Source organism: Triturus cristatus, chromosome 4_2, assembly GCF_964204655.1.
Source record: "Triturus cristatus chromosome 4_2, aTriCri1.1, whole genome shotgun sequence".
Lineage (NCBI taxonomy): Eukaryota > Metazoa > Chordata > Amphibia > Caudata > Salamandridae > Triturus > Triturus cristatus.
In genome coordinates, this window is record NC_140586.1 from 434,296,297 (window position 1) to 434,320,727 (window position 24,431).

Here is a 24,431-nt window from a genome sequence, read left to right on the forward strand (position 1 = left end):
TCAGTGTTGCAGCGTAGTTCGCCATCTGGTGTGGACTGTACACCTCAGACTCCATGGGAAGAACCATTGCTTCTGTGGTGGTGCTGTGGTACTACTCCTGGTTATGTTCCATTGGGTTCTCGGGGAATGTCCTGTCTGCACTGACTGACATGCCCTTCGATCACCCCCACCTATTTGGTGACAAGGCTGATGTAGCACTCAAGAGAGCAGAGTCACTGCCAGATCTCTTGGCCTCTCCCTCTCTACCCAGCTGCAACAGTCCTTCTACCTCTACCATGGATGTGGAAGGGGAAACTGCGGGTGTCTGTAGTTCCAAACACACCCAGTCCAACAACCTATTCAGTCCTTTCGAGGACTGGACCATGGAGCCCAAAAAGAACACAGGAGCCAGTCCCCGCATTAACTGCAGCTAACGGGTGCCAACCCGATGTGTTCCCATGTTGGCTTCACCAGTACCCCCTGGGTGTTCACAAAAGTGATAGCTGTGATTGCAGCCCATCTGCGAAGGTTGGGGGTTCCAGTTGTCCCCTACCTCAAAGACTGGCTGTTAAAGGCAGGCTCACCCCAGTCATCGCTGTGCACCTCCAGGCTGTGTTTAACCTTTCTGCATTCACAAGGGTTAACCATCAACATGTCAAAGCTGCACCTGACTCCCTCTCAGACGCTTCTATTTATCGGAGCCATTCTGGACACAGTGCAGTTCCGCACCTATACTGTGGAGCAATGAGTCTGGAATATTCAGGCTATTTGTATTTAAATGTATAAAGCACATTACGCTCATAGGCATCAAAGTGTTACCAACAGAAAAGAAGCTGCCGAATGGAGATGCAGTTAGGTATGGGAGAGCTCAAACTTTGAGTAATGCAAGACCTATTGCATTACAAATGCTTGTTTAAATTTTGCATTCAGCACTCTATAGGCATGCATGTATTGGTTTCTTCCTCTTTTCCTCACTTGCTATCTTTTTACTCCCCTCCATGATGCTCCCAGCTAACATAGCTAAAATATTTTTGCTATCTTGTCTTTTTTTTCCTATAAGGGCCTGGTAGCACTCATGGGCCAGGCAGCGCGCAAAGCGCTCCCATGCCATTCACTTCATTTCTACACCTCAACTTTGAATTTACTCTCCTAAAATGGTCGTCTACCATGTCAGAATGGTAAAAAAAATCCTGCCATATCTCACTACTCTTGGTGTTCATGTTTCACGGTGTATGCATACACGCACGCTGGAAATTCACTGTACAATTGCAAGTCATGCAAGTGAATGCATCAAGCTAATGCAAAAAAGATTTGGCAAAACCAACAGCTTTGCCTTTTAGAGACAAGATCTACAGGTTTAGCTAATGGCAGTTTATTTTTAAGCTTGTCAGCTGTCTCTTGGTAGAACAGCTATAGAAAAAGTACTATGTCCCAATTACCCTTGAGTCCCTATTATTAATGCCAGCAACTGACTGACGAAAGTGTATTAAGCAATTGATTGCACCCAGGCTAACACTGTAATAGATACAAGAAAAAGGTATCATTTGGAATACTGGTGGTGCACGTTGGAAAAGACAGTGAAATTCATAGCTTGGAGTTTACGTCACCAGGCATCTGCCCATCAATCTTAATGGATATTATTTAAGGAAACTCCACCAAAACAAATAAATGGGAAACCTATTCAATTCTGAAAGCAGAAAATGTAGAATGCACAGTTCACATCATCTGGTTGTGCAGTAAATTAATGAGAAAATGGCACATCAGGTTTCAATGCAAAAATATATTAGAGATCTGGGTTTATTGTGAACAAATACCATGAGCACAAAGTAAAGGGTTTAAGTGTCAAAAAGAAACAGTTTCACCGACTCGGTGTGCAGACAATTCACATCAGAATGGTAAATGGAGCATGAATAGTCTGTTTGGTAATAAAGGAAGAGAAAGCAGGGATTACATCGAACAACCTGAAGGCTAACAAGCATGATCAACACAAAACTCCACTTGCAAATTGTGCTAATTAACAAAATCAATAACATTAAAAAAAAAACTGCACAAGTGTCAGGAATAGAAGAGCTTCAGAAAACATATGTTTGCAGAAATAGTTGTGAATTGTGGAAACGTCTTTTATTAAGAAGTGGTAATGAAAACCGCAAAGAATAGCAAACGAGGACTTAGATACACGTCCCTCTCTTACACAACTCATCCGGCATTATCTCAACACATTCTAAATGACTAGTTCTTTAAAACGGTCGAACCAGATACTTGATGTGCAAATAGAACTCGCACACATACTTCTCCTCTGTTTCTGTATTTCTGCTCAGAGCCATTTTCAGTAGTCTGAAGGTGTCGCAAAAGATTAGTAAATTCAAAAAAGTGTCATGTCATCTTTTTCCATACCTGCAGCGTTTGACGCGACTTGCAGGTAGTGAGACCGGGAAGACTGGTAGTGCAGGGAAAGGACAAGTTAATTATATGACTCATAGCATACACCTTTTGGCTAGCCTGAATGTGGTGCAAGGACACAGGGGCAGGAATATCCTATTTCAGCTGGGATCCATCCCGAATTCAATTTCTGGCAATGGAAAGTTTTATCCCCAGAATGGAAAATAATAAACCCCCACGGGTCCTCTTCTGTGTGCTTAGGTCTAATTCTGGGAGCAAATCCGCTGCCATTATCCAACTTCTGAGTCAGACAGGAAATGCCAGCAGGATGGCGTGGTCAGGGCTGGGTAGGGGCGGTCTGAGTGGAGATCTGTTTGCCTGCTTTATGCTGCATCCCGCCAGGGCCGGTCCTAGAACTTCTGGGGCCCCAGGCGAAAGGGAAGATGTGAGGCCCCTCTAATTTCTATGTGACATCACAAGAAGTGACATCACAGAAAGTGACATAGCAGGTCTATTCATCTTATTTGGCATCCCTGAAGAGACCTACCGTGGATATCAGTAAAATGGACAAAAAGATAAATATACAAAATGAAATAAGTCCATATATTTTAAAACTGTATTAAACAGATTACATTTGTCGCATTGGATGGGAAAGCTAGGTGCAGGTCTCACAAAGATGGATATTTTTTACTCCATGTTAACTGATTGTTTCCAGATGAGTGCATGATAAAAATTCCAGTTCTGTCTCGTAAAGGGGAGAGATCCTGTTGAGGTAATGAGGGGCGGGACCATTCAAAATATAAAATTACACAAGAGAAAACCTCTCACCCCATGGATATAATCTAAAATTTCAAAAGGCTCCCTTATCTTTCTGTGCCATAATTGTGCAACCTTAGTATGACAATAAATACTTAGAAATTTGTTTTAACATAAATCATCTCACCAGTATCCCACACGCACATGCCAAGAGTCGTAGGACAATCTATTTTGTGTGTGGGCTCTTTACTCGCCAGAATTATGTTAAGTGCATAAACACAACACAAATAATACAAAATGACAAGACACCATTGCAAACAAATAAAGATTGTGCGTATATAAAGAAAAGACTTAGAACAACCAAGACCACTGCCAAATCATACATTGACTTGAAGGTATGCTGCAGATTCAAGGGGTTTTCAAATCAACGTTTTTGATTTGGTGTTAGAACTGTAGGAAATGGAAGTGGCCGGCTTTAGCGCTGGTGGAGCCCTGTGCGACAATGTTTGATTGTACCCCCTAATGAGTCCCTTTGCCACAGATTCCCTCACTACCACCCTTTAACAGTGCCCCTCAAGTCTCCATAACCACATTTCTGCTAAGAAGCATTTGATTTGATTTACAGTGCCACTGATACCAGTGTAGAGAGTCAGAGAACTTTATATCACACACATTACACAAAGACAATCAATTATACATGTGTAAACCACTGTATAGGAAATGTTGCATAAGCCAAAGGACAACACCGTGTAGGAGTCACATGACAATCATACTTGCAGGCAGTATAGTTTAATAAAGATTGCTCTGGAGAAACACCACCTCTGAATTTAGAACGTAATACCAAGGTTGGGAGCTCTCTTTAATAACCAGAATTGATTTCTATCCAAATGAACCGTTTTTGCAACATTAGGATAATCAAAGACTGGGAAAAAAACAGAACGCTCTAATTTATACCTGCAGTTTGCATGCAGATCTCAGATGACAGTTAATTGCTCATTGTTCTATGTTAGGATTTTGACCTATAAACTGCAAGTAATAAAAGGATCTCACAGACAAAAGCAGTAACCCACTGACCTATTTACATTATATGCACTTTGTGATCTGCATGGTACATGTTCTTTGCAGCAGGCACATTAACCCTCTGCGCTACCTTTCCCCGAGTCAAAACTTTCACTTAAAACTCCATCTCTCTTTAGGAAGAATATTAATCACCGGAGTTATCATGACCTTTTTATTGTTGCCGAAAATTGCTGCAGGCCAGGAAGGAGGTAGCTAGTGCTTTTGAAAACATTATATAATTGCAAGCATCGTGCCCCCACCTGAAGTCAGTGCTCAGTGCGATCTCACTGGTTGCACCGCCCTAGAGACTCCCTGTTCAAGGGTCCTGTGACCTCAGTGACAGAGTCACTGTTGCTCTAGGGTGTGCTGCTTCGTAGGTCTGCCCAAAAGACTTGAGGTAAGCTTCAATAAGGGTTATGGTGGACAGGCCTTCAAGGTTAACCCACACTTGCCACCGCTAGTGTGCACCTGCTGGTGCTAAGACATAAGGGCTTCTAAGGTCATGAGGGGCCTTCTAAGGTCTAGCACAGGAATGTGCTCCCTCAGGAGAGTGGTCCTGTGGACTGGTCATGAAGGCGGAACCTGGTTCCCCAGTTCCAAATTTAGCAGCTCTGACCATAGTGCCACATCCTCTCCCCCACTGAGAGAAACTTGCACTACCTTCAACTACACCCCAATTGTGCCCTGCTATAAACACCTGGATGCTACTCAATTCAAATAGAAAACACCCTCGAAAAATCAAACACTCATAGGGATTGCAAGATTAAGTAAAGCATGTGAAATGTAAGAAAGAACAAATTGGTTACCTTAACGCTTTTGCACTCATTATTCAGAAATCAATGAGTGCTTTCGCATGAAAAGTTAAGGACATGACTACAGGGACAGAAGGGTCCAGTTTCAATATCCATTGCTCATATCCTTACAAAACAAAAGCAGTATGGTTTAAAAAGACCAAATTCGTAACTACAGAGCCACGGTATGCATTTATTTTCCAATCCACCATTCAAGTTGGTATTGCAGTACATCAAGGAATGCTGCACTTCCCCACCCAGGGAAAACTATGCTGTTCAGGAGAAAGACAAGAAAACAAAAGTAGCGTTTCACTGGCAAACTCTGTAAAGTGGTGCAAATGTGTTTTGGGTGTGAATAGAAACAATCTGGCCCCTTTTCGACCCACTCTGTCTTGCTTTAGTTATTTTCACTTTTTGAACCTTTAATTTCTCTCCGTTCCCAGGCTGCACTTGGGAAGTGAAAAATGTCCGAAAAAGACTACCTTTTCCAGCAAAAGTGTTTTTCTTTTTTGGACCCATTTCACAGTGGAACAAATAAAGGAAAGGAAAGAGGAAGTAATGGCTACAAGGCCCAGGGAAGGAGGCCCACACACCTGGACCTTGAGCTTGCTCTAGTACTTAGAGGCCCAGGGAAAGGCGCCCCCCCCCCCGCCCCCCGCCTCAAATCTTTAACGAGGAATTTCGTAAAACACGGTCACAACAGTTCTACATACATTTTAAATGCACATTCTCATCAAAAAAATGGGTGATGCAAATGTTAACAAAAGCCAGCGGATCTGGCTGCTCCCTCCTCCCCTCACCCACCTCTCCTTACCTGTATCTGGCTGGTCCTTGAAAGAAAGGGGTCTTCTGTCGCCTAGAAACAAAATGCAGAAAAGGAATGACCGTGCTTAACAGAGGTGCTGCCCCGCCCCTGACACTGTGAACCAACATAATTGCTGGCCCGGCTGCTGTACCTTCCCCACTCTGTTTGTCCGTTCCCCCACCCCTGCTCCCCCAGGAATGCCACCACGTCCTGACCAGCAAGTTCAAGACACCTTGCATTTATAATGTGATTGTGTGGGGCAGGGAGCCCTGGAGGAGCAGGTGGGCTAACTGTGAAAGTGTGGCATTTCACAGTGAATCTGGACCCCTGTTTAATCGCTGAGCGCTAAGCCCTGAGTAGTTGCCCACACGGCCCGTGTTTAGCGCCTGCCCTGAATTCCGTAACTCCGCACCGGACCCTGGAATTAGCTGCTCTTCTTTCGGGAGATAAAGGTGTCCAGTGCCTGCTTGGGCGGAGCAATGTTTTATCTCTCTGATGCTGCAGGGGGCAGACAGGGGCCAAGCATTGTTCCTAGCCCGGCCATGTCGCCTGGAATGAATGGTTCACTGGTGAAATTCAACACACTGAGAAACCTGGCCTGGAAATAACGAGTACGGAGTTTGCTTGCATACCTAGGATTTCGAGGCCTGGAGACACCGGTCAACTCAGAATTGCAAGTAGCAGAAATTAGTTACTGCTCTGGGTGGAATACCGCCACTCGTAAGGAAGACGTCCGGGTATGCTTCCGCTGTTGTCTGTAACTGGAGCATAAATGTTGTGCTGAAGTTACATCAAATGGATTACAAGTACGTAAGAATGAATGGCACATGGCAGCAAAATACTATAGTGAGTAATATAAAAGGGATATCACTCATTTAACGTTCGAGTGCAGGGAATCGCTCACTGTTGGATTGTTTATGTTGAAGGAATGGTGGTTCAATGGCTCTAGGTGGGCTCTATCAATGTCAGAGTACCGGGATGACCAAGGTAGTTTCATTTATGAATTCGTTCTATCTAAGTTGGGTTTGTAAACAGGGGATGAGGAGGGGTGGTATTTCTGGGTGTAGAAAGAGACAATGTGTACAGTAAGGGCTACAGGAAAATTCAAACACAACAATAAGGAACTATGAGCCAGCATGTTAGAAAAAAATCTGGAGATGGTGGACAAAGCTGTCAGTGAAACTGAGGCTGAGGTGTAGGATTTGGTAGGTCAAGAGAGGCAACTGGTGTATCACAGCTAACTAGGGCTAGTATGCTGATCATAGACAGTCATACTTATCCCCAGAGGGAATGTTAAAGTATTTGCGCGTGCACACACACACGCACACAAAGTTGAAAAACACAAAGGTACTCCACAGCACCATAGAAAAATAGCCAATTTTTATCGGAATAAAACAAGACCTAAATGACAAAAATCCAACATACACAAGTCAAGATATGAATTTTCAAAGATCAAATCAAGTATAGCTTTTAAGAAAACAAGGGCTCCAACAGGGCTATCTGGTCACGGTTTATGTCAGCAAATCCACCATGTCAGTCCGACTTCGATGGAGCAAGGGCCGGCATAGAGAATCAGATATCAAAGACGATGCAAGACGCAGGGAATGTGAAGAGTTGGGGGAAGCAAGTACGGTGTCGCTTCCTTACTCCTATACAGGACATTGGCATGTCATCACTCAAGGACAGCACGTTGCACGAAGGCGGTGAGGCGCCACTGAAGCAAGTGAGGTGTTGGTTCCCGGTGGCACTGCAGTAGTGGAGTTGCTAGGCACAGGGGAAGTGATGCAGCAATTGCAGAGATGACCCTCGGTTCTTTATTGCTGGGCAGCGTCGATGAGACATTGCAGGTCAAGCTGCGAGGCTTCGGTTTACAGCATCGAGGTCGAGCCACTAGGTCACAGACACGGAGTTGGAGCGGTTAATCACAGATGTCGGTGGCACGGTGCTCAGGACTCCCACAGTGGTGGTTCTTCAGTGTCACTGAGTCATCGTCAGGGCCTGCATTGTAAGTCCCAGTCATTGCGTAGAGCGAGGACCATGGCTTCGGTGCAGGCAGAAGCACGGCATCAAAGTTGCAGACAGGCGCCGGTTCCGAAGTCGCTCGGCATCGTGTTTCTTCCTGTAGCACTGAAACTCAATCCCATGGGCCCAGGAACTGGATTTGGCACAACTTGGTGAGTAGGGCTCTCAGCAGAGTATCCCAGGTGCTACAGGTGGAGTCTTTGATGGCCCTGAGACTTCCAACAGGAGGCAAGCGCAACTCAAGCCATTGAAGAAACTTTAGAAAGCAGGATGTAGAGAGTTCAGTCCTGTCACTCCAAGGACAGAAGCAGCAGGCAAACACAGCGACGCAAACAATAAAGTGGCAGTCCCTCCTGGCAACACAACAGCTCTTCTTCCTAGCATCATGTCCTAAGTATAGAAGTGTTCTCAGTATATGGTGTTAGGGGTCCAATACTTAGACCCATTTTGGCCTTTGAAGTAGAGAGACTTCAAAGAAAGGTCTTTGTAGTGCACAAGACCCTGTCCTTCTTTGCCCTGGCTCCAGACACACTACAGGGGGTGGAGACTTCTTTGGGTGGGAACAGGTCCAGCCCTGTTCAGGTGTGTCAACTCCTTCCACCACTCTAGCTCAGGAAGGCTCAAAAGCCTGGTGATGGGAAATCAGGATACAAGGGGCACACCTAAGATCCCTTTGTGAGTGATTGTCTAGAGGGAATGCACAAAGCCCAGCTGTCACCCAATCTAGACGTGTATTGCAGAGACAGGCAGAGGCACAGAATGGCTAAAGTAAGAAAATGCCACTGGAATCAAGCTATCCTGGCTGAAGAGGGGTGAAACCCCGAAACCGGTCCTAGGATGCTTGTTTCCAGTCCAGGGAGGACCTGGCTTGGCGGTTCGGACTGGACTGTATCCCTGAGGCACAGGGTCAAGACTGATTTGCATATGGCTGGGTTCAAACTGGAACGGCATGGTGAGCAAAAAAAACGATGGATTTAGGCCCAGATCTCTTTACTGGGGTGAATGTATGACATTGTTCTGCATTCTGTCCATTAACTGTTGTTTTTGCATTTGTCACCCCGAGTGGGAAGGGTATGCCTAGACGTGGGTCCCGTGCTCTCCATGCCACTGGAATCAAGCTATCCTGGCTGAAGAGGGGTGAAACCCCGAAACCGGTCCTAGGATGCTTGTTTCCAGTCCAGGGAGGACCTGGCTTGGCAATTCGGGCTGGACTATATCCCTGAGGCACAGGGTCAAGACTGATTTGCATAATGCTGGGTTCAAACTGGAATGACACCGTGAGCAAAAAAACGATGGATTTAGGCCCAGATCTCTGTACTGGGGTGAATGTATGACATTGTTCTGCATTCTGTCCATCAACTGTTGTTTTTGCATTTGTCACCCCGAATGGGAAGGGTATGCCTAGACGTGAGTCCCATGCTCTCCATGCCACTGGAATCAAGCTATCCTGGCTGAAGAGGGGTGAAACCCCGAAACCGGTCCTAGGATGCTTATTTCCAGTCAAGGGAGGACCTGGCTTGGCAGTTCGGGCTGGACTGTTCCCATTGGGCACAGGGTCTAGACTGATTTGCATATGGCTGGGTTCAAACTGTAACGGCATGGTGAGCAAAAAAACAATGGATTTAGGCCCAGATCTCTTCACTGGGGTGAATGTATTACATTGTTCTGCATTCTGTCTATCAACTGTTGTTTTTGCAACTTTCTAAAAGTGGCATTTTCAGACCTGCAACTTAAAAAAAACCATCATCACTAAAATATGTATTTTTAAATTGTGAGTCCAGAGACATCAACTCCACATTGTAATCTGCTGCCAGTTGGGAGATGGTACAAGGCAACTCCAATGCTAATCTATGGGACAGATAGGCCTTGCTGTAGTGAAAAACAAATAAAGCAGTTTTTCACTACCAGGACTGGAACATGTCCTACCTTTTAAATACACTGCACCCTACCCATGGTGTTGTGTAGTTCCTATATACCCTATACAGGATCTGCACGTTTGGATAACAAACTGTGGGATTGGTGGTGGACTAATTCTGTGCACCCCCACAGGATACGTTAGCCTGTCTGTATCAGCTAGCTCACAGTGCCACTACAATCTCCTCTTATCGGGGAGAGAATAGTTTTTTGCAACCTCAGAACATGACAACCCTGATCCCTCAGAATCGTGGAAACAATATACTACCTTTCGCTCAGTCACTCATGCTCACTTAGTTGGTCTCAGAGATGCATAGAATAAACATACTGGGCGTTTGTCAATAAGAATTTATTGAACAGTTGTTATTCTAGTGTAGAATAGATAAGCTGTAACACCCACTAGACAGTAGTAGAGATATATGATTAGCCGTACTTTGAAAGTAAAGGGATGGTACAGTTCTATCATTTTGCAGTAATCATGAACATATACAAGTACATAAAATACACGATATATGTGCGTACTCCTACAATGCCTCCCTAACTAGATGTACCTAAATGTACCTAGCATCTATGTAGGTGTTATGCCATGAATCCTTCTAGGATCTAGTCAACCCCATTACCTGAGAATGAGAGAATATGGGACCCCTCCTAGTCTCGAGTTGGACACCCCACGAGGGATGTTACACCACTGCGAGCTGGAGTGTCTGCATGCAGGAACCTCAGCGTCTCTTGTCAGTGTGTCAGCCAGGAAGTCATGGTCTCCTCTGTCATTCTAAAGCAAGGCATGATGTATATATCCCCACAGGTCTCCCCAGGGGTCATATTTTGCGGTTTTACTGTGACGGCCTAGAGGATGACATCAGGCCTGAACCTTATACAGAGATATTATACAGGAGATGGTAGTCCTGCTGTGCTTCCAAGAAACCTCATGCATAGTGTATGAGATTCGAACTAGGGAAAACCAGAGTTCTGAATGCAGTGTCGTATCTAGGTAAAAGGTCAGTCCCTAAGAACCCTTATGTATGTAATGTAGGGAAGAACATAGGTGAAAGGTTGCAATGTTACCGGCGCCTATATAGGTTTCCTATATGGAGTATAACACCCACTCCTCTTCCAACTGGATGGCATATGTAACTTATTACTGTACTACTAGCCTAACTAGATATAGGTATGCTCAAAGTACATAAAACATTCCTTTTGCTAAAAATGTTTAAAACTTCTAAAAAAAACTTTAAAAATGTTAAAAGAAAATGTTTGCAAAGTATAGCTCTAAAAGTGTCCGTAGTTATGGTCTGAACCACTATAAGCATTAGAAAGCCATTTAGGCCCAATAAATGAAAGGAATGTCAATTTTGTTTTCGAGTTCCAGATTTTGAGCTTGTTTCAAAAAGGGCGAATTTCTTCTAGCACACGACTAGCCAAAATGAGTCAATTGTTTGTGTCCTGGCTGGTAGACGCAACATTTTTGTTGCTTGCTTCAGCAGTAGACGGCCCCTGTAGCACCTCGCAGAGAACATCAATTGAGCACAGATGATGTTCCACGCTGTCCGCAGCTGGTGCTGGGGTAGCCTGTGCGCTGTCCAAAGCCTGGTGTCCGTGGAGGAGGCAGTGTCCATACCAATGGAGGCAGTGTCCCTACAATCGGTGCAGTTACTACCTGCGGTGGCTCAAGGAATGCCGCCATCAACACAGGAATACGCTAGGTACACTGCAGAACGTGGGCCGTTATTGGTTCCAGTAGAGCATTCACGTTCGTTTACGCACATGATGGGAGTGTCAAACATAGGTCTAACATGTATTCTCCTCCGCAAAACAGTCATCAAAGGACAGTTAAGATGCAGTCCATCCAGACTGGTCAAAATGTCAAGAACCAAGATGCGCTTAGTTCCCTTAGGTGAGGCATGCCTAGATTTTGTACCATGCGATCACGGTATTTACACTCAAGGAGTGCTTTCTCCATCTCCTTGGTGACTAGGACGTCCATTGCGTAGCAGATAGAATATAAACAGGATACCTGCTATTAGAAACAGGATTAGCGGAAGTCCTCCAAAGATGCTTCCGAAAAAGAAGTGTATGAAGTTTGGTATAACTCCAAGTACCGTCTGAAAGGTGCCTAGAAGTCCAGAACCTATGGTCTTAAATAGGTGGATAAAGCCAGTCGTATCAGACATGTTAAAGATACGATTTACCCTTTCTACGAAATGGAAAGGGCAGTTTGTATGGATAAGAGCGTGTCTCTCTGCCAAAGACATTGCGATCTGGAGATCAAAAGTTTCTCGAGCAGAGGATATGGGCACAAACTTCTGTAAAAGCATGGCTTTCATTCTGCTTAGAGTATCAAACCGTATTAAAGAAACCTTCAGCGAACGGCATAACGGCACCTCCCTGACTGTATGTGTCGGTGGAAACAATACTTGCATACAACAAGTAACCCTGGAACTCTCGGTTACCAGATATGCGATGCCCAGGAGCATTCCACAGCAGCCTTGACTGTTCAGCATCAAGTAACTCCCATTCGAAAGTATCCCAAATGCTGGAGTAATCACTGCAGCTGGGGCACCCCTCAGATGACAAGAGAGGTTCGCTACAGAACCATTACAAGCCCCGTGCAGCATTATATTCTGACATATGAGTGATCCACTTAAAGCGTTCTCACAGTTTGTACCGCTTAGAAACACTTCTCGATCCCCACTCCTAAATCGAAATCTGTATGGTAATTCCCATGATTCCTTAATGTATTCCTTACCCATTTTTTCATATCTGCCTTCCTGCTTTTGTTCTAGGCAATATTGAAATTGAAAAGTAGTGACCGGTAGAGTTATGTGGCCATGGATTAGCCATTTTGTGGACGGTGATTCTGACACTGTAAATAGTAATCTATCCAGTTTTTCGAGATGCAACTTTGTATATTTTGCTCCCCTTTGTGCCATTTCTATCTGTTAATTCGTTAGATTGTATTCAGAAAACAGAGACGTGCTGTTGATAAAACGCCAAGGTACATAGTCTGCACACAAAGATTGCAGTGTCCAACTTAACAACATGATGGAACATAATTGTGATTACCCGTGTTGTAATATGGCCACATCTTGTTCTAGTATGTCTATCACAGAAGATACAATGTTGCCTAAAGAATATATCCTGGAGGTCAATGTTGTTAACCCATTGTCTACCACTGCTAGAGATTTTTCTAGGTTTATACGGTCTATTTCCCATAATCTCTCTGCGGCCTCCTGTGATATTTTCTATATTTCATTGTAGGTAGCATAAATGCAAGCATAAATGAAACTTTTCTGACGTGGCTTCCTGGGACCTAGTTAAAAATCACGAAGATCCACATCCTTTGACAGTAAGGATAAGTGTTGTTTCACCTCTGAGTGTTGAGGCTTTTAGCCAATCAATGCACAACTTCCAAACACTGTAGGATGTCACTACCCATGGATGTTCTCTATGTACATAATGCGGATCTGGCCTATGAATAGGTAACCCTTCGGTTTTACCCATGAATCTTGCCTGAAAACTATTGGTGTCTGTGGGACAAATCAACCATTTTTCCTAATGGTGGTCTGATCTATTGTATTGTATGAAGTCATCTAATGTAACCGCTTTTTGTGATGTTTCATTACCGTCAGTCAGTGATGGCATTTGCAGCCGAGATGTGTTCAAGTCTTTCTTCTTGGCTAGTCCAAGGCAAGATGTCTGTTGCACTGTCTCATTCAAAAACATGATCTGCTGAGGGATAAGACATGCTCCAAACAAATCTTCTGTTCCCTGAACTTGCCATTCTCTAGTACCCCATACTGATTTCAAGTCTATGGTGTCTTTCCATAAGTCGTAACCACGTTCAGACAACTGGGGAATAAAGGATGCAGGGTAAATCTGTTTGGTGTTTGTCAACATATTTAGCTGTGCTGATGTTGGTGCAACCTTATAATAATATGAGGCTGGGTCAGACATATTAAACCCTGAAAAATATGGAAACCTTTGTGTAAATGTTTTTTAACTGCCCTTCGACAGTGTTGGACAATGTTCCCACTGGTGGTATGTGAACACATTTCTAGGATTAACAGATTTATGCAGAAAATGATGACCAAAATGTTGATAACAATACATTGATTCAAAATCTGATGTGCCTTCCAATGTTTCAATATTAGAAAATGCAGCAGATTTTTCTAAATCAGACAACAGGTTTTTTACAGTTTCAAAGTCCCAATCATCGGAGAATGTACTTGAGGTAATGATCTCACTCAACGATATTTTAAATAAGTGTGGAATTTTTAAAATTTCTGTTGGGCCAAATATATCGAAATCAACCTAGTCCCAAACTATACCATCTGGTTTAGCAACTGCTGTAATGTTTATTGATGACAGGTCTCTTTGTTCTCGATGAGATGATTGATGTGGTTTCATAATTAAATTCCCCTTTTGGGCTATAGAGCTTTGTCCAACATATTTCCCAATAACAAGCAATCTAAAAACTATTACTAAGCCTACCCAGAAAAAAAAGAAAAGTATCCCTGTTATTACCCATAGTCTTTAACATGCTTCTGAGGAAACTCGATTTTCGATCTCGATCGTATCGAGCCGCCATTTTGTGTTCCGCCGCCATTTTGTGTTGCCCTCACTCAGGCAGCACGACGAACGAGGTCTTTTCTGCTTTTCCTGCGGGATCGTGTCAAAATAGCCTTCTGCCTCTGTTTACGAACTGGTGTCAAGGACTGGCCGAGTCCACTAATCCCTGTCTGGTCTGACTAATCCCTGTCTCAACTATTTGTTGGTTCGTACCATTCTTTCCTGACTTTATCTTATCTTCTTGCCTTCGCCGTTCTCTGCTCGTATTCTCTCGTTTCACAACTGTCCTCCAAAACACACAAACGTATCTTGCCACCTGCAAGTCAGTTGCGGACACGTTAATGAATTAACCTGTGGGGAGGGGTGACAAACACAGTTGGAGGAGAGGCTTCTTTGAGTTACTCGATACCTTATTTCTCAAGTTCTTTTCATTGGTAAAACTTGGTTTTCGAGCTCTTCTTATTGGCTCTTTATGTATGTATTGGGAGTGTTCTTGGTTAATCTGTAGGTCATCCATGTACTATAAAAGATTGTGCGCCACGGAGTGAAGTGGCAGTCTCCTGAGAACATACCGAGTGTACTTCTAGGACAACTGTACTTAGCTGCAGCTAATAAATCTGATCTTCTACGCCCAACAGAGTGTCCTGTGTCTCTGTTAGATAAAGCAAGTGAACCCAGGAGATTAAGGCGTACCCTGCGCCGCCAGACCCATAAGGTTTCTGATCTTCAACTGGCGCCCAACGTGGGGCGGCTTCAGAGGTAGTGGTTCTGCTTGAAGGTCGTGAGGAGCCCCGCAAGAAAAAACCAGAGGAATCGCGAGCCACGTCAAGCGACCCCTGTATGTCGAAGTGGTCCGAAGGTCTTTTTCAGCACGGTTACTCCTTCCTGACGGCTACTGACGACTGCTGCCCTGACTGCCGCCTTGCTTTGGCCCTTCTTTGGTGATGTATGGTAAGGCGAGACGTTAGACAGGTCTCTGTTGGCGTAAGAAGACACTTAGTTAAGTATTGGTGGTGGGTAGCTCCCACTATTTTGTTTGGTCCTTTGGGTCTTTGATTCGGCTATTGCAAAAGCGGAATCCGAGGGGTGAGTACATTTGTGCTGTGTTAATTGATTTAACCCCCTTGATGTTTGTGAACAGTCCAGTGAAATAACGATGCCTGGTCTGACTAAGTTTAGGAAACTTTGTTGTTTTGGTTGTGATAGGGACTCCCGGCTGGAGGACTCTTGTCCGATTCCTTCGGTTGGAACTCCCACTTATGAGCTCTATTCTAAACATGGTGTTGGTCCCATTGCCTTTAATGAGGCATGGATCCGATACACAAAGAACGATCGTGTTTCAAAGTGGCCACAGAATGGTAGCTTTGAGCCTGACATATTAGATAATTTGGAAGCAGTTTTGTTTAAAAGAAAAGCCCGGCCGGCAATGTTTGACTCTTTCCTCCTTTGGCGTAAGGAAGCCAAACAGAGAGAAATTAAGCAGGCAAAACAAGATAAGAAAGCACAAGGTATAACGATTATACAGGCTGCCCAGCAATTTAAAGATAATGAGATCGATCGTGAAATGGAAATTTCAGAGAGACAGCATCGTATGGGGATAGATAAATGCTATCCGGTGTTGCCTATTTCCCCTTCTGATAAAAGTAAGGAAGTGGAGGAAGACCCTTTGATGTCTCACCTATTGAGATTGCCTCCTCCCTATGTACAAGGTGCTAATGCACCCCTATTATTACAACCGGTTCAGCCATTAGTTGCGCCTCCGCCTGCTCCGGTTCTTCCGCATTTGCCCCTTCAAGCATTACCGCCCCCGCTTCCTTTGCCACCGGTTGCTTTACCTCCATCTCTTGAGCCACAATCTCCTTTGCCTTCGGCTCCTCTTATAACTGCCAGTTCTTCTCCTATTAGTTCGCCCAATACCTTGTCCCCTGTCCTTATGTCCAATTCTCCTACTGTCCGAAAACGGATCACAGATACTGTTTCTGGGTTTCTGTCTCCTTTCTTTGAGACTCTTAATATGTCTCCGGCTTTTTCTCGAAGACAGTCTCGTAGTCAGCTTCCAGCCTCCGATGAACGGGTGGTATTGGACTCTCTCGCTCGCAAATGGATGGAGAAAGGTCCCTTATATAGTGTGAACGATATTTTGGCTACCTTTCAACAGTGGGAAGCGCCCACGCAGAGATGTTTTTAATGTTATGTGCGACACTCTTGTTAAAGGATGGGAGGATATGGATTTGGGTTCAGTCCCTCAAGGTTTGTTGGATGTTCAGGCTAATTTCGACAAGGGACTCATTGTGGGTCCTAAGATTGAGGACGCAGTAAAGACACTTGTCTCTTTTAGATCCTTATTTTCCTCGCAGACTTTCCTTGACTCCGATCCTGCTGTTAGACTGACATCGAGACATTATCTAATGAGAGAGGTTCCTCCAGTATGGAGAGAAGAGGTTCCAGCAGCAGGTGCTAATCTAGATGTTCCCGTGCACTTCCAGCGTATATGGGTACATGTCCCCTGGAAAAGATCTGAAGTTTTGGCTCTTAAACAGTCTCTACCGGACCCCCGTAAAAACCCTGCTGGTTATTATAAAGAGTTGTCCCAGACTGTTGATGCCTGCATTATGAATTTAGCCGATATTGATATGTTAATGGGGAATGTAGTCTCACAAGCATTATGGGCTCGAATTCGGAGAGACGATCACGCCCTAGCATTAGGTGGTGATTGGAATGCTATAATTGCCGCAGATGCAGCCCAAGTGGGTGGTGCTAAGCCTGATGCTTTGATTTCAGAACTGCCTGGTAGGATTATTACTTTAATGAAAACGATGATGCCCGCTTTGCGAGTTTGTTGGACCTGTCAGCCCTAGGGTGGTCTCCCCTTCTATTTTTGTATCGTGCCTCATTTTTTCCACCCTCATTTTTATGTTGGACTAGGTCTCCGGGCGCCTTTTCATTGCCAGGCAGTGTTAAGGTGCAGGTGCTCCCTTCTCCCAAGATGGCTGCCACAGACCCCTGCTACTGCAGGGTGGTCGTTTTTCATAGTAGCACCCTAGCTGCCAGGAGCTGGCTGGGACCCACAACAATGTTGCGATACCAGCCCGCCTTTTTGTCCCATAGTTAGAGTGGGGAAGCTCCTGGAAGAAGCTGGAACCTTCTAGAAGGGAGGTGGGGTTTTACTTTTGCCGCCTTGGCTAGAGGTCACCTGACCTAGGGCTACTTAAGAGTGGGAGGGAAACTTGTGTGGTGAGTTGGCCATTGGGGTGAAGCAGAGCTGGAAGAATCCACCAGGAGTGTAGGCGGTAGGGCCTAGCCAGGGACTTATGCCTCTGAGAGTGACAGGATTTAGGTACTGCCTCTTAAGTGAGTGAGGTGCCCTGTGAATCCCACTGATCTTGCCCAGTAGTAGGAGGACCCAGAGACTCTCTGCCAGCCTGACTAGGAAGGATCTAGTCGCCCTCTCCATCCCTACCCCTGTAACAGAACCCCTTAAGGGCGCCAGATACATCTGCGCCAAAAGACTTCATCTGTCAACTGAGAACTGAAATCTAACTTTAAGAACTGAGACTGCATGACAAGAGCGAGCTGTAAGCCGTGAATGCCAAAGCTGAGACTGCGTGTCCAAGCTACCCTAGTGAACAAACTACTAAGCCGATTGCCAAGACACCGGGGATCGACCAGGTACCAGCGCTGTGACCCCCGCGCTTCCTACCCTGGTCTGGGACCCCCGGCAGCGTGCTCCACTGAGCACTTTACCCCATCCTTAACTTGAGCCCCCCCCCTGCGACGACGAAGCCAGCGCGCTCACCGCTGCGGCCTGGAGGCCTGGAGGAGTGCCCTGCTGTGTCGCGAGGCCCAGGAGAAGCCCGGGGCCCCGTCGCTGCCGTCGCAGCCGAGTGAGGAGGTGCGCAAGGTCGGGGCCGAGTTCCCCCAACGTCGTGAGGACGGACGCCTGCTGACACCGAGACGGAGGTAAGCCCGGAGGCCGAGATCCCCCCTGGTGCGCCCCCTGCTGGTCCGGAAACCGCACCGCACTTGGCCCGGGTCGTCCCCTCCGTGGGAATCCCCTCCCCTGCCTGCGCGACGGAGAGACCCCGCCGAGGGATCCTGTCCGTGTCCCCCCTTCTGTAAGACTGAAAGCGGTGCTAAGTGAACTGCACCGGAGCATAGGGACCCGCTCCGCAAGTCCGGTCAGTCTCCCCGCTGGAAGCCGCCTAAAGAACTGACTAACTTTACCCTCGTGTGGCGCTTCCCGCCACCGACCCTGCTTCCCCCGCCGGAGTGACAAGGGATGCGAGTAGCGCACTGTGTTACCTGTTCTGCTCGAAAGTATTCACACACCAGTGATCGCGAGTAGCGCCTTGTGTTATATGCTCTACTCGACAGTAGTTATATGCTCTACCCGAAAGTAATTGTTTGCCAGGAGATGCGAGTAGCGCCTTGTGTTATATGCTCTACTCGACAGTAATTACATGCCAAGGGATGCGCGTAGCGCATTGTACCATATGTTCTGCACGAAGGTAATGCCATACCAGGATCACGAGTAACGTATTGTATTATATGCTCTGCTCGACTGTAATTACCTGCAAATGGTTGCGCGTAGCGCTTTGTTTTATATGCTTACTTCACAGGATCAGGGGCCATCGGTTACGAGGAGCGCTCAGTTCCACAGGCGCCATGTTAGTGAGCCCAAGGTGTCCCCGTTCAGGTATCATGCTTAGTTAGACGGCTCGTTCAGGGAAAGACTTCACGTAAGCGCGCACAGCGCTAGAACAAGGGTAGGCACTGCATAAATACCACCCAGAGTGTCGAATGTAATGTTATGATGGTATTATAATTCATGTATTACCTTGTGATTTCCTGAACTGCATCTGACCAGCTATACTTGGATAAACTTGAAGTATTTGCATAATTTGAACGGTGTGGCGTCCCTTATTGTGTGTGTCCCTAGTCCATGAGAAGCGTGTGGTGTATGGTTGCTTAGCACATAGCCCTCTGGTTGCCCGACCGGCTCGCGCCACGTTACCGCCTATAGGGCCTGGTGACCCCAGGTTCCTACATTGTTGGCCAGCGGTGGGATCCTTGGGACTTGTGACCATACAGCACCCTTCCGTGAGGCGAAGGGCGCCACAATTAAACGCCTATCCTACATTTTTTTTTGTTCCACAGCTCAGAAACCATTGTTGCTGGATCATTAGTTCCACTGTCCAGGTAGAGAGTGCAAGAAGCCTGGTTAGCTATTGACTGTTGCCTACACCCTAGGAATTTTCTCCTTAGAGTCTAGGTCCCCACCTGCCAGAATGGATTCCCGGTTAGCTGACCTCGAGGGGTACACAGTAAAGCAACTGAGGGAGTTCGCGCAGGAGTTGGGGGTGCCTGGGATGCGGAGGGCCAAAGCGCCGGAACTCCGTACCGCCATTAGGGCATGGGTAGAAGCCCACCCAGAAGGGAGAGGGGATGAGGGACAGGAAGCGCCAGATGCACCTCAGGAGGAGAGCGCCCAGGAAGTCCTAGATATCCTGAATGTAGACATGTCCGAGAATGTGCCCCCAGGAAGACGTTCTGGGGCCAGTAGTAAGACAGGGTCTAGCAGGAGCGCGTCTCCAAGAGAGTACGAGGACAGAAGGGAGGAGAGGCAATTAAAATGGGAGCTGGCCAGATTGGAACAAGAAAGAGAGAATAAGAAATGGGCAATGGAGGAGAAGAAGCTGGCGCACGAGCTTCAGTTAAAAGAGCTGGAGCTACGCGCCCTCCAATTGAATGCGTCTAACAAAGACAATGGTGGCAGCATACCCAGGGAACCTCAAGAACCAAAATTCTACCTACCCAAAGAAGTCATAGCCAATTATACATTAGGGGATGACATCATGAAGTGGTTGGAGGCATACGAGGTAGCCTTAACGGCCCATGGGGTACCCGAGAGTAACTGGGGAGGTGGTCTCTACCGGTATATACCTCCCACTGTTAGGGACACCCTGTTATATTTGGCCAAGGCGGATCAGGTTAAGTACGCCCCCATGAAAGAGGCCTTGTTAAAGAAGTTTGGCCTCAACCCCGAGAAGTATAGGCAGAAGTTTCGTGGCAGCCATAAGCTGTCCACCCAGACATGGGTAGATTTTTTTGATTACGCAAGGAAGGCACTAGATGGTTGGGTGCGTGGCAACGAGGTACAGGACTACCAAGGGTTGTACGATCTTTTTTTAAGGGAGCACCTCTTGGATAAGAGCTTTCCGGAGCTGCGCCAACATCTGGTGGACCGCAAGCTGAAGGATCCTCGAGAGCTTGCGGAGGAGGCAGATATTTGGGTGAGCACCCGGGTGTCTCACAAGGGCCCCGGGGGAGATGGCTCGAAGGGTGGACAGGGTTTCCCCCAGAAGAAAGAGGGGGGAGATAAAAAGGTGGAGTTCTCGAAAGGTCCCCAAAATAAGTTTGGGAAGGGAGTAGGAACCCCACCCCCGTCCAATTCCACAAGACCCACTTACCCTGACAGGAGTCAGCAGCCAAGGATTGTGCGGTGCTACGAGTGTGGGGAGATTGGACACTACAGAGGAGATCCCAAGTGTCGCAAGCGACCACCAGCCCCATCGGGCGTGAAGAGTCCCGCGGTGAGTAGTATAGCGCTTGGGTTGGAGCTGCCCTTAGATAGGGAAGGGGAGTGGACAGGCCTGACACTGGTTTCACTCGGGGATAGAGAGGTGGTCCCCGTAGTGTCCCTGCCCCCGAACACTGCTAAATATCAGCAGAGGTGAAAATTAATGGGGAGGAGGTGGAAGCTCTGAGGGACACAGGGGCCAGCATGACCACTGTCGTGCGGCGGCTGGTGTCCCCAGACCAAGTAGTCCCCGAGGAGTTCCATCCGGCCGTATTGGCTGACGGCAGTTTGAGTCACTATCCAGTGGCTCGTGTTCCATTCGAGTGGGGAGGAGTCAAAGGCCTACTGCGAGTTGCTGTGAGCCCTGCCTTGCCTGTGGGGTGTTTGCTAGGGAACGACCTGGAGCACACCAAATGGAAGGACGTCGAGTTTCACGCTCACACTGAGATGCTGGGATTACCAGGGTGGACTTGCGTGAGCACGCGGTCCATGGCTGCCCGGCATGGAACTCACCCGGAGTTGGAGCCTGGAATCATGGCCCAACCCAAACCCAAACGTGGGAAGAAGAAGGAGGTAGAGGACATGCCCCGTGAGTCGGATGGGGAGGCCGCAGAGGTGCCCCCGGAGTCCGCGGAGGTAGATGTCGTTCCTGTGGAGGACTTGCCGACCCTTGCTGACTGGCAAGTGGAAGGAGGGCCTACCCGGGAGGAGTTTTGTCAAGCACAAAGGGCGTGCCCCACTCTTGAGGGTATGCGGCGGCAGGCCGACGCTCAAGTGGCTAGTCAGGAACTGGGAGGTTATCATGTGTATTGGGAGGATGGTCTCCTATACAGTGAGCCCAGGGTGCCGGTACATGGATCTTCGAGGGCCATAGTGGTCCCCCAATGTTACCGGGCCTTCCTGCTGGAGTTAGCGCACGAGATCCCCTTAGCTGGACACCTGGGCCAGGACAAAACCTTTGCACGGTTAGTCCCCCATTTTTATTGGCCCAGGATGAGGATTGCCTCAGACGCCTTTTGCAAGACCTGCAAGTCTTGTCAGGCTAGTGGCAAGACTGGGACAAAGTTGAAAGTCCCGTTGGAACCGCTCCCCGTGGTCGGGACCCCTTTTGAGAGGGTCGGTATCGATATTGTTGGGCCATTGGACCCTCCGACCGCAGCGGGACCCCGGTTCATCTTAGTTTTGGTGGACCACGCCACAAGGTACCCAGAGGCTATTCCTCTGAGGACCATCACTGCACCGGTGGTGGCGCGGGCACTGTTGGGAATTTTTACCCGAGTGGGATTCCCGAAGGTCGTGGTGTCGGACAGAGGCACCAATTTCATGTCGGCCTACATGCAGGCCATGTGTAAGGAGTGTGGAATGACCTACCGGTTCTCCACCCCTTACCACCCCCAGACTAACGGACTTGTAGAGCGCTTCAATAAGACATTGAAGGGGATGATCCGAAGCCTTCCCGAAGGCTTGAGGCGTAAATGGGACGTCCTCCTCCCCTGCTTGTTATTCTCCTATCGGGAGGTACCGCAGAAGGGAGTCGGGTTCAGCCCGTTTGAATTGCTCTATGGCCATCCCGTTAGGGGTCCCCTCAGTTTAGTGAAAGAGGGGTGGGAGAAGACTTCACAGAAGCTTCCCCGTGACATTGTCAGCTACATGCTGGCATTCCGCAGCCAGATGGCCAAGCTGTGGAAGGCAGCCACAGAGAACCTGGAGGCTAGCCAGACCGTAATGAAGGAGTGGTATGACCGCAACGCTCGGACGGTCGAGTTGGACGTTGGACAGAAGGTGTGGGTTATGGAACCTGGAGAGCTTTGTACCCTCCAGGACCGGTGGACTGGCCCCTTCGACATTGTGGAGCGGCGAGGCCAGACCACATACGTTGTGGATGTAAAAACCCCCCGTCAACCCCTCAGGGTGCTCCACGTCAACCGCCTGAAGCCGCACCATGAGCGATCGGAGCTTGCTCTCCTTATGGTGACGGATGGGAGCGAAGAGGAAGAGAGTGAAGCTCTTCCTGACCTTCTTGCGGTACAAGAGAAGGATGGTTCGGTGGAAGGTGTAGTCCTCTCCCCATCCTTGACCCCAGAGCAGCAGAGGGACTGTCGCCATGTCCTGGGACAGTTCGCCTCGTTGTTCTCCCTCACGCCTGGAATCACTCATTGGTGTACCCATGATGTGGACACAGGGGATAGCCCCCCGGTAAAGAACAAGTCTTACCGGCTTTCTGACCGAGTGAAGGATAGCATCCAGCGTGAGGTGGCAAAGATGCTGGAGCTGGGGGTGATAGAACCGTCCAGCAGCCCGTGGGCTAGTCCAGTGGTGTTGGTGCCGAAAGCGGCCCCACCGGGTACGACGCCAGAACTTCGGTTCTGTGTGGACTACCGGGGGTTGAACTCTGTCACGAAGACAGATGCTCACCCCATCCCACGTGCAGATGAGCTGGTGGACCGGCTGGGAGCAGCCCGGTACCTCAGCACCATTGACCTGACATCCGGATATTGGCAGATTGCCATGGCCGACGGAGCACGGGAGAAGACAGCGTTCTCCACCCCAGAGGGCCACTACCAATTTCGAGTGATGCCCTTTGGGCTCAAAAATGCTCCGGCCACATTCCAGCGGTTAGTGAATCAGGTACTATCTGGCCTGGAGTCCTTCTCAGCGGCCTACTTGGATGACATAGCTGTCTTCAGTAGCAGCTGGGAGGACCATCTGCGACACCTCCAGGAGGTGTTGCAGGTGCTGCAACGCGCTGGCTTAACTATTAAAGCCAGCAAGTGCCAGATTGGACAGGGATCTGTCGTGTACCTGGGACACCTGGTGGGCGGAGGTAAGGTGCAACCCCTCCAGGCCAAAATTGAAACCATCTTGGCTTGGGAGCCCCCAAGACCCAAACAGAGGTCCGAGCTTTCCTCGGCCTCACTGGGTATTACCGCCGGTTCGTCAAGGGATATGGTACCATCGTGACCCCCTTGACGGAGTTGACCTCAAAGAAACAACCTCGCAAGGTCATATGGACAGCTGCATGCCAAGAAGCCTTTGATACGCTGAAAAATGCGATGTGTACAGCTCCAGTACTAGCAACACCCGATTTCAGCAAGGAATTTATTGTACAGACCGACGCCTCAGAGCACGGCATAGGTGCGGTGCTCTCGCAACTCAACACCGAGGGCCAAGACCAACCTGTGGCCTTCATATCTCGAAGACTCCTCCCTCGGGAACAGCGATGGAGCACCATTGAGAGAGAAGCCTTCGCGGTGGTATGGGCTCTGAAGAAGTTGAGGCCATACCTCTTTGGCACTCACTTCCTTATCCAGACCGACCACCGCCCCCTTCGCTGGCTCATGCAGATGAGAGGCGAAAACCCCAAGTTGTTGAGGTGGTCCATTTCCCTACAGGGGATGGACTTTCGGGTGGAACATCGGCCCGGAGTTGACCACGCCAATGCTGACGGTCTCTCCAGGTTTTTCCGCCTTAGTGAAGAGAACTCCCTAGAGGTTGGGTAGCTCTCCCCTCTTTCGGCTGGGGGGGACGCATGTTGGACCTGTCAGCCCTAGGGTGGTCTCCCCTTCTATTTTTGTAT

The 24,431-nt window shown here is 47.8% G+C and overlaps 1 protein-coding gene across 2 annotated transcripts in view; it reads right to left on the minus strand.

The window, feature by feature from the left end:
* The window catches only part of LOC146834526 (ferric reductase 1-like), a 594,548-nt gene extending 588,639 nt beyond the window's left edge, over positions 1-5,909 (minus strand). Inside the window, exon 1 of one of the 2 annotated variants that reach the window (XM_085601924.1) lies at positions 5,779-5,909. The gene's annotated coding sequence lies outside the window, so the exon portion shown is untranslated. The remainder of the gene's footprint in view (positions 1-5,778) is intronic. The other variant, XM_085601923.1, reaches the window with a different exon arrangement.
* Positions 5,910-24,431: the final 18,522 nt, after the last annotated feature.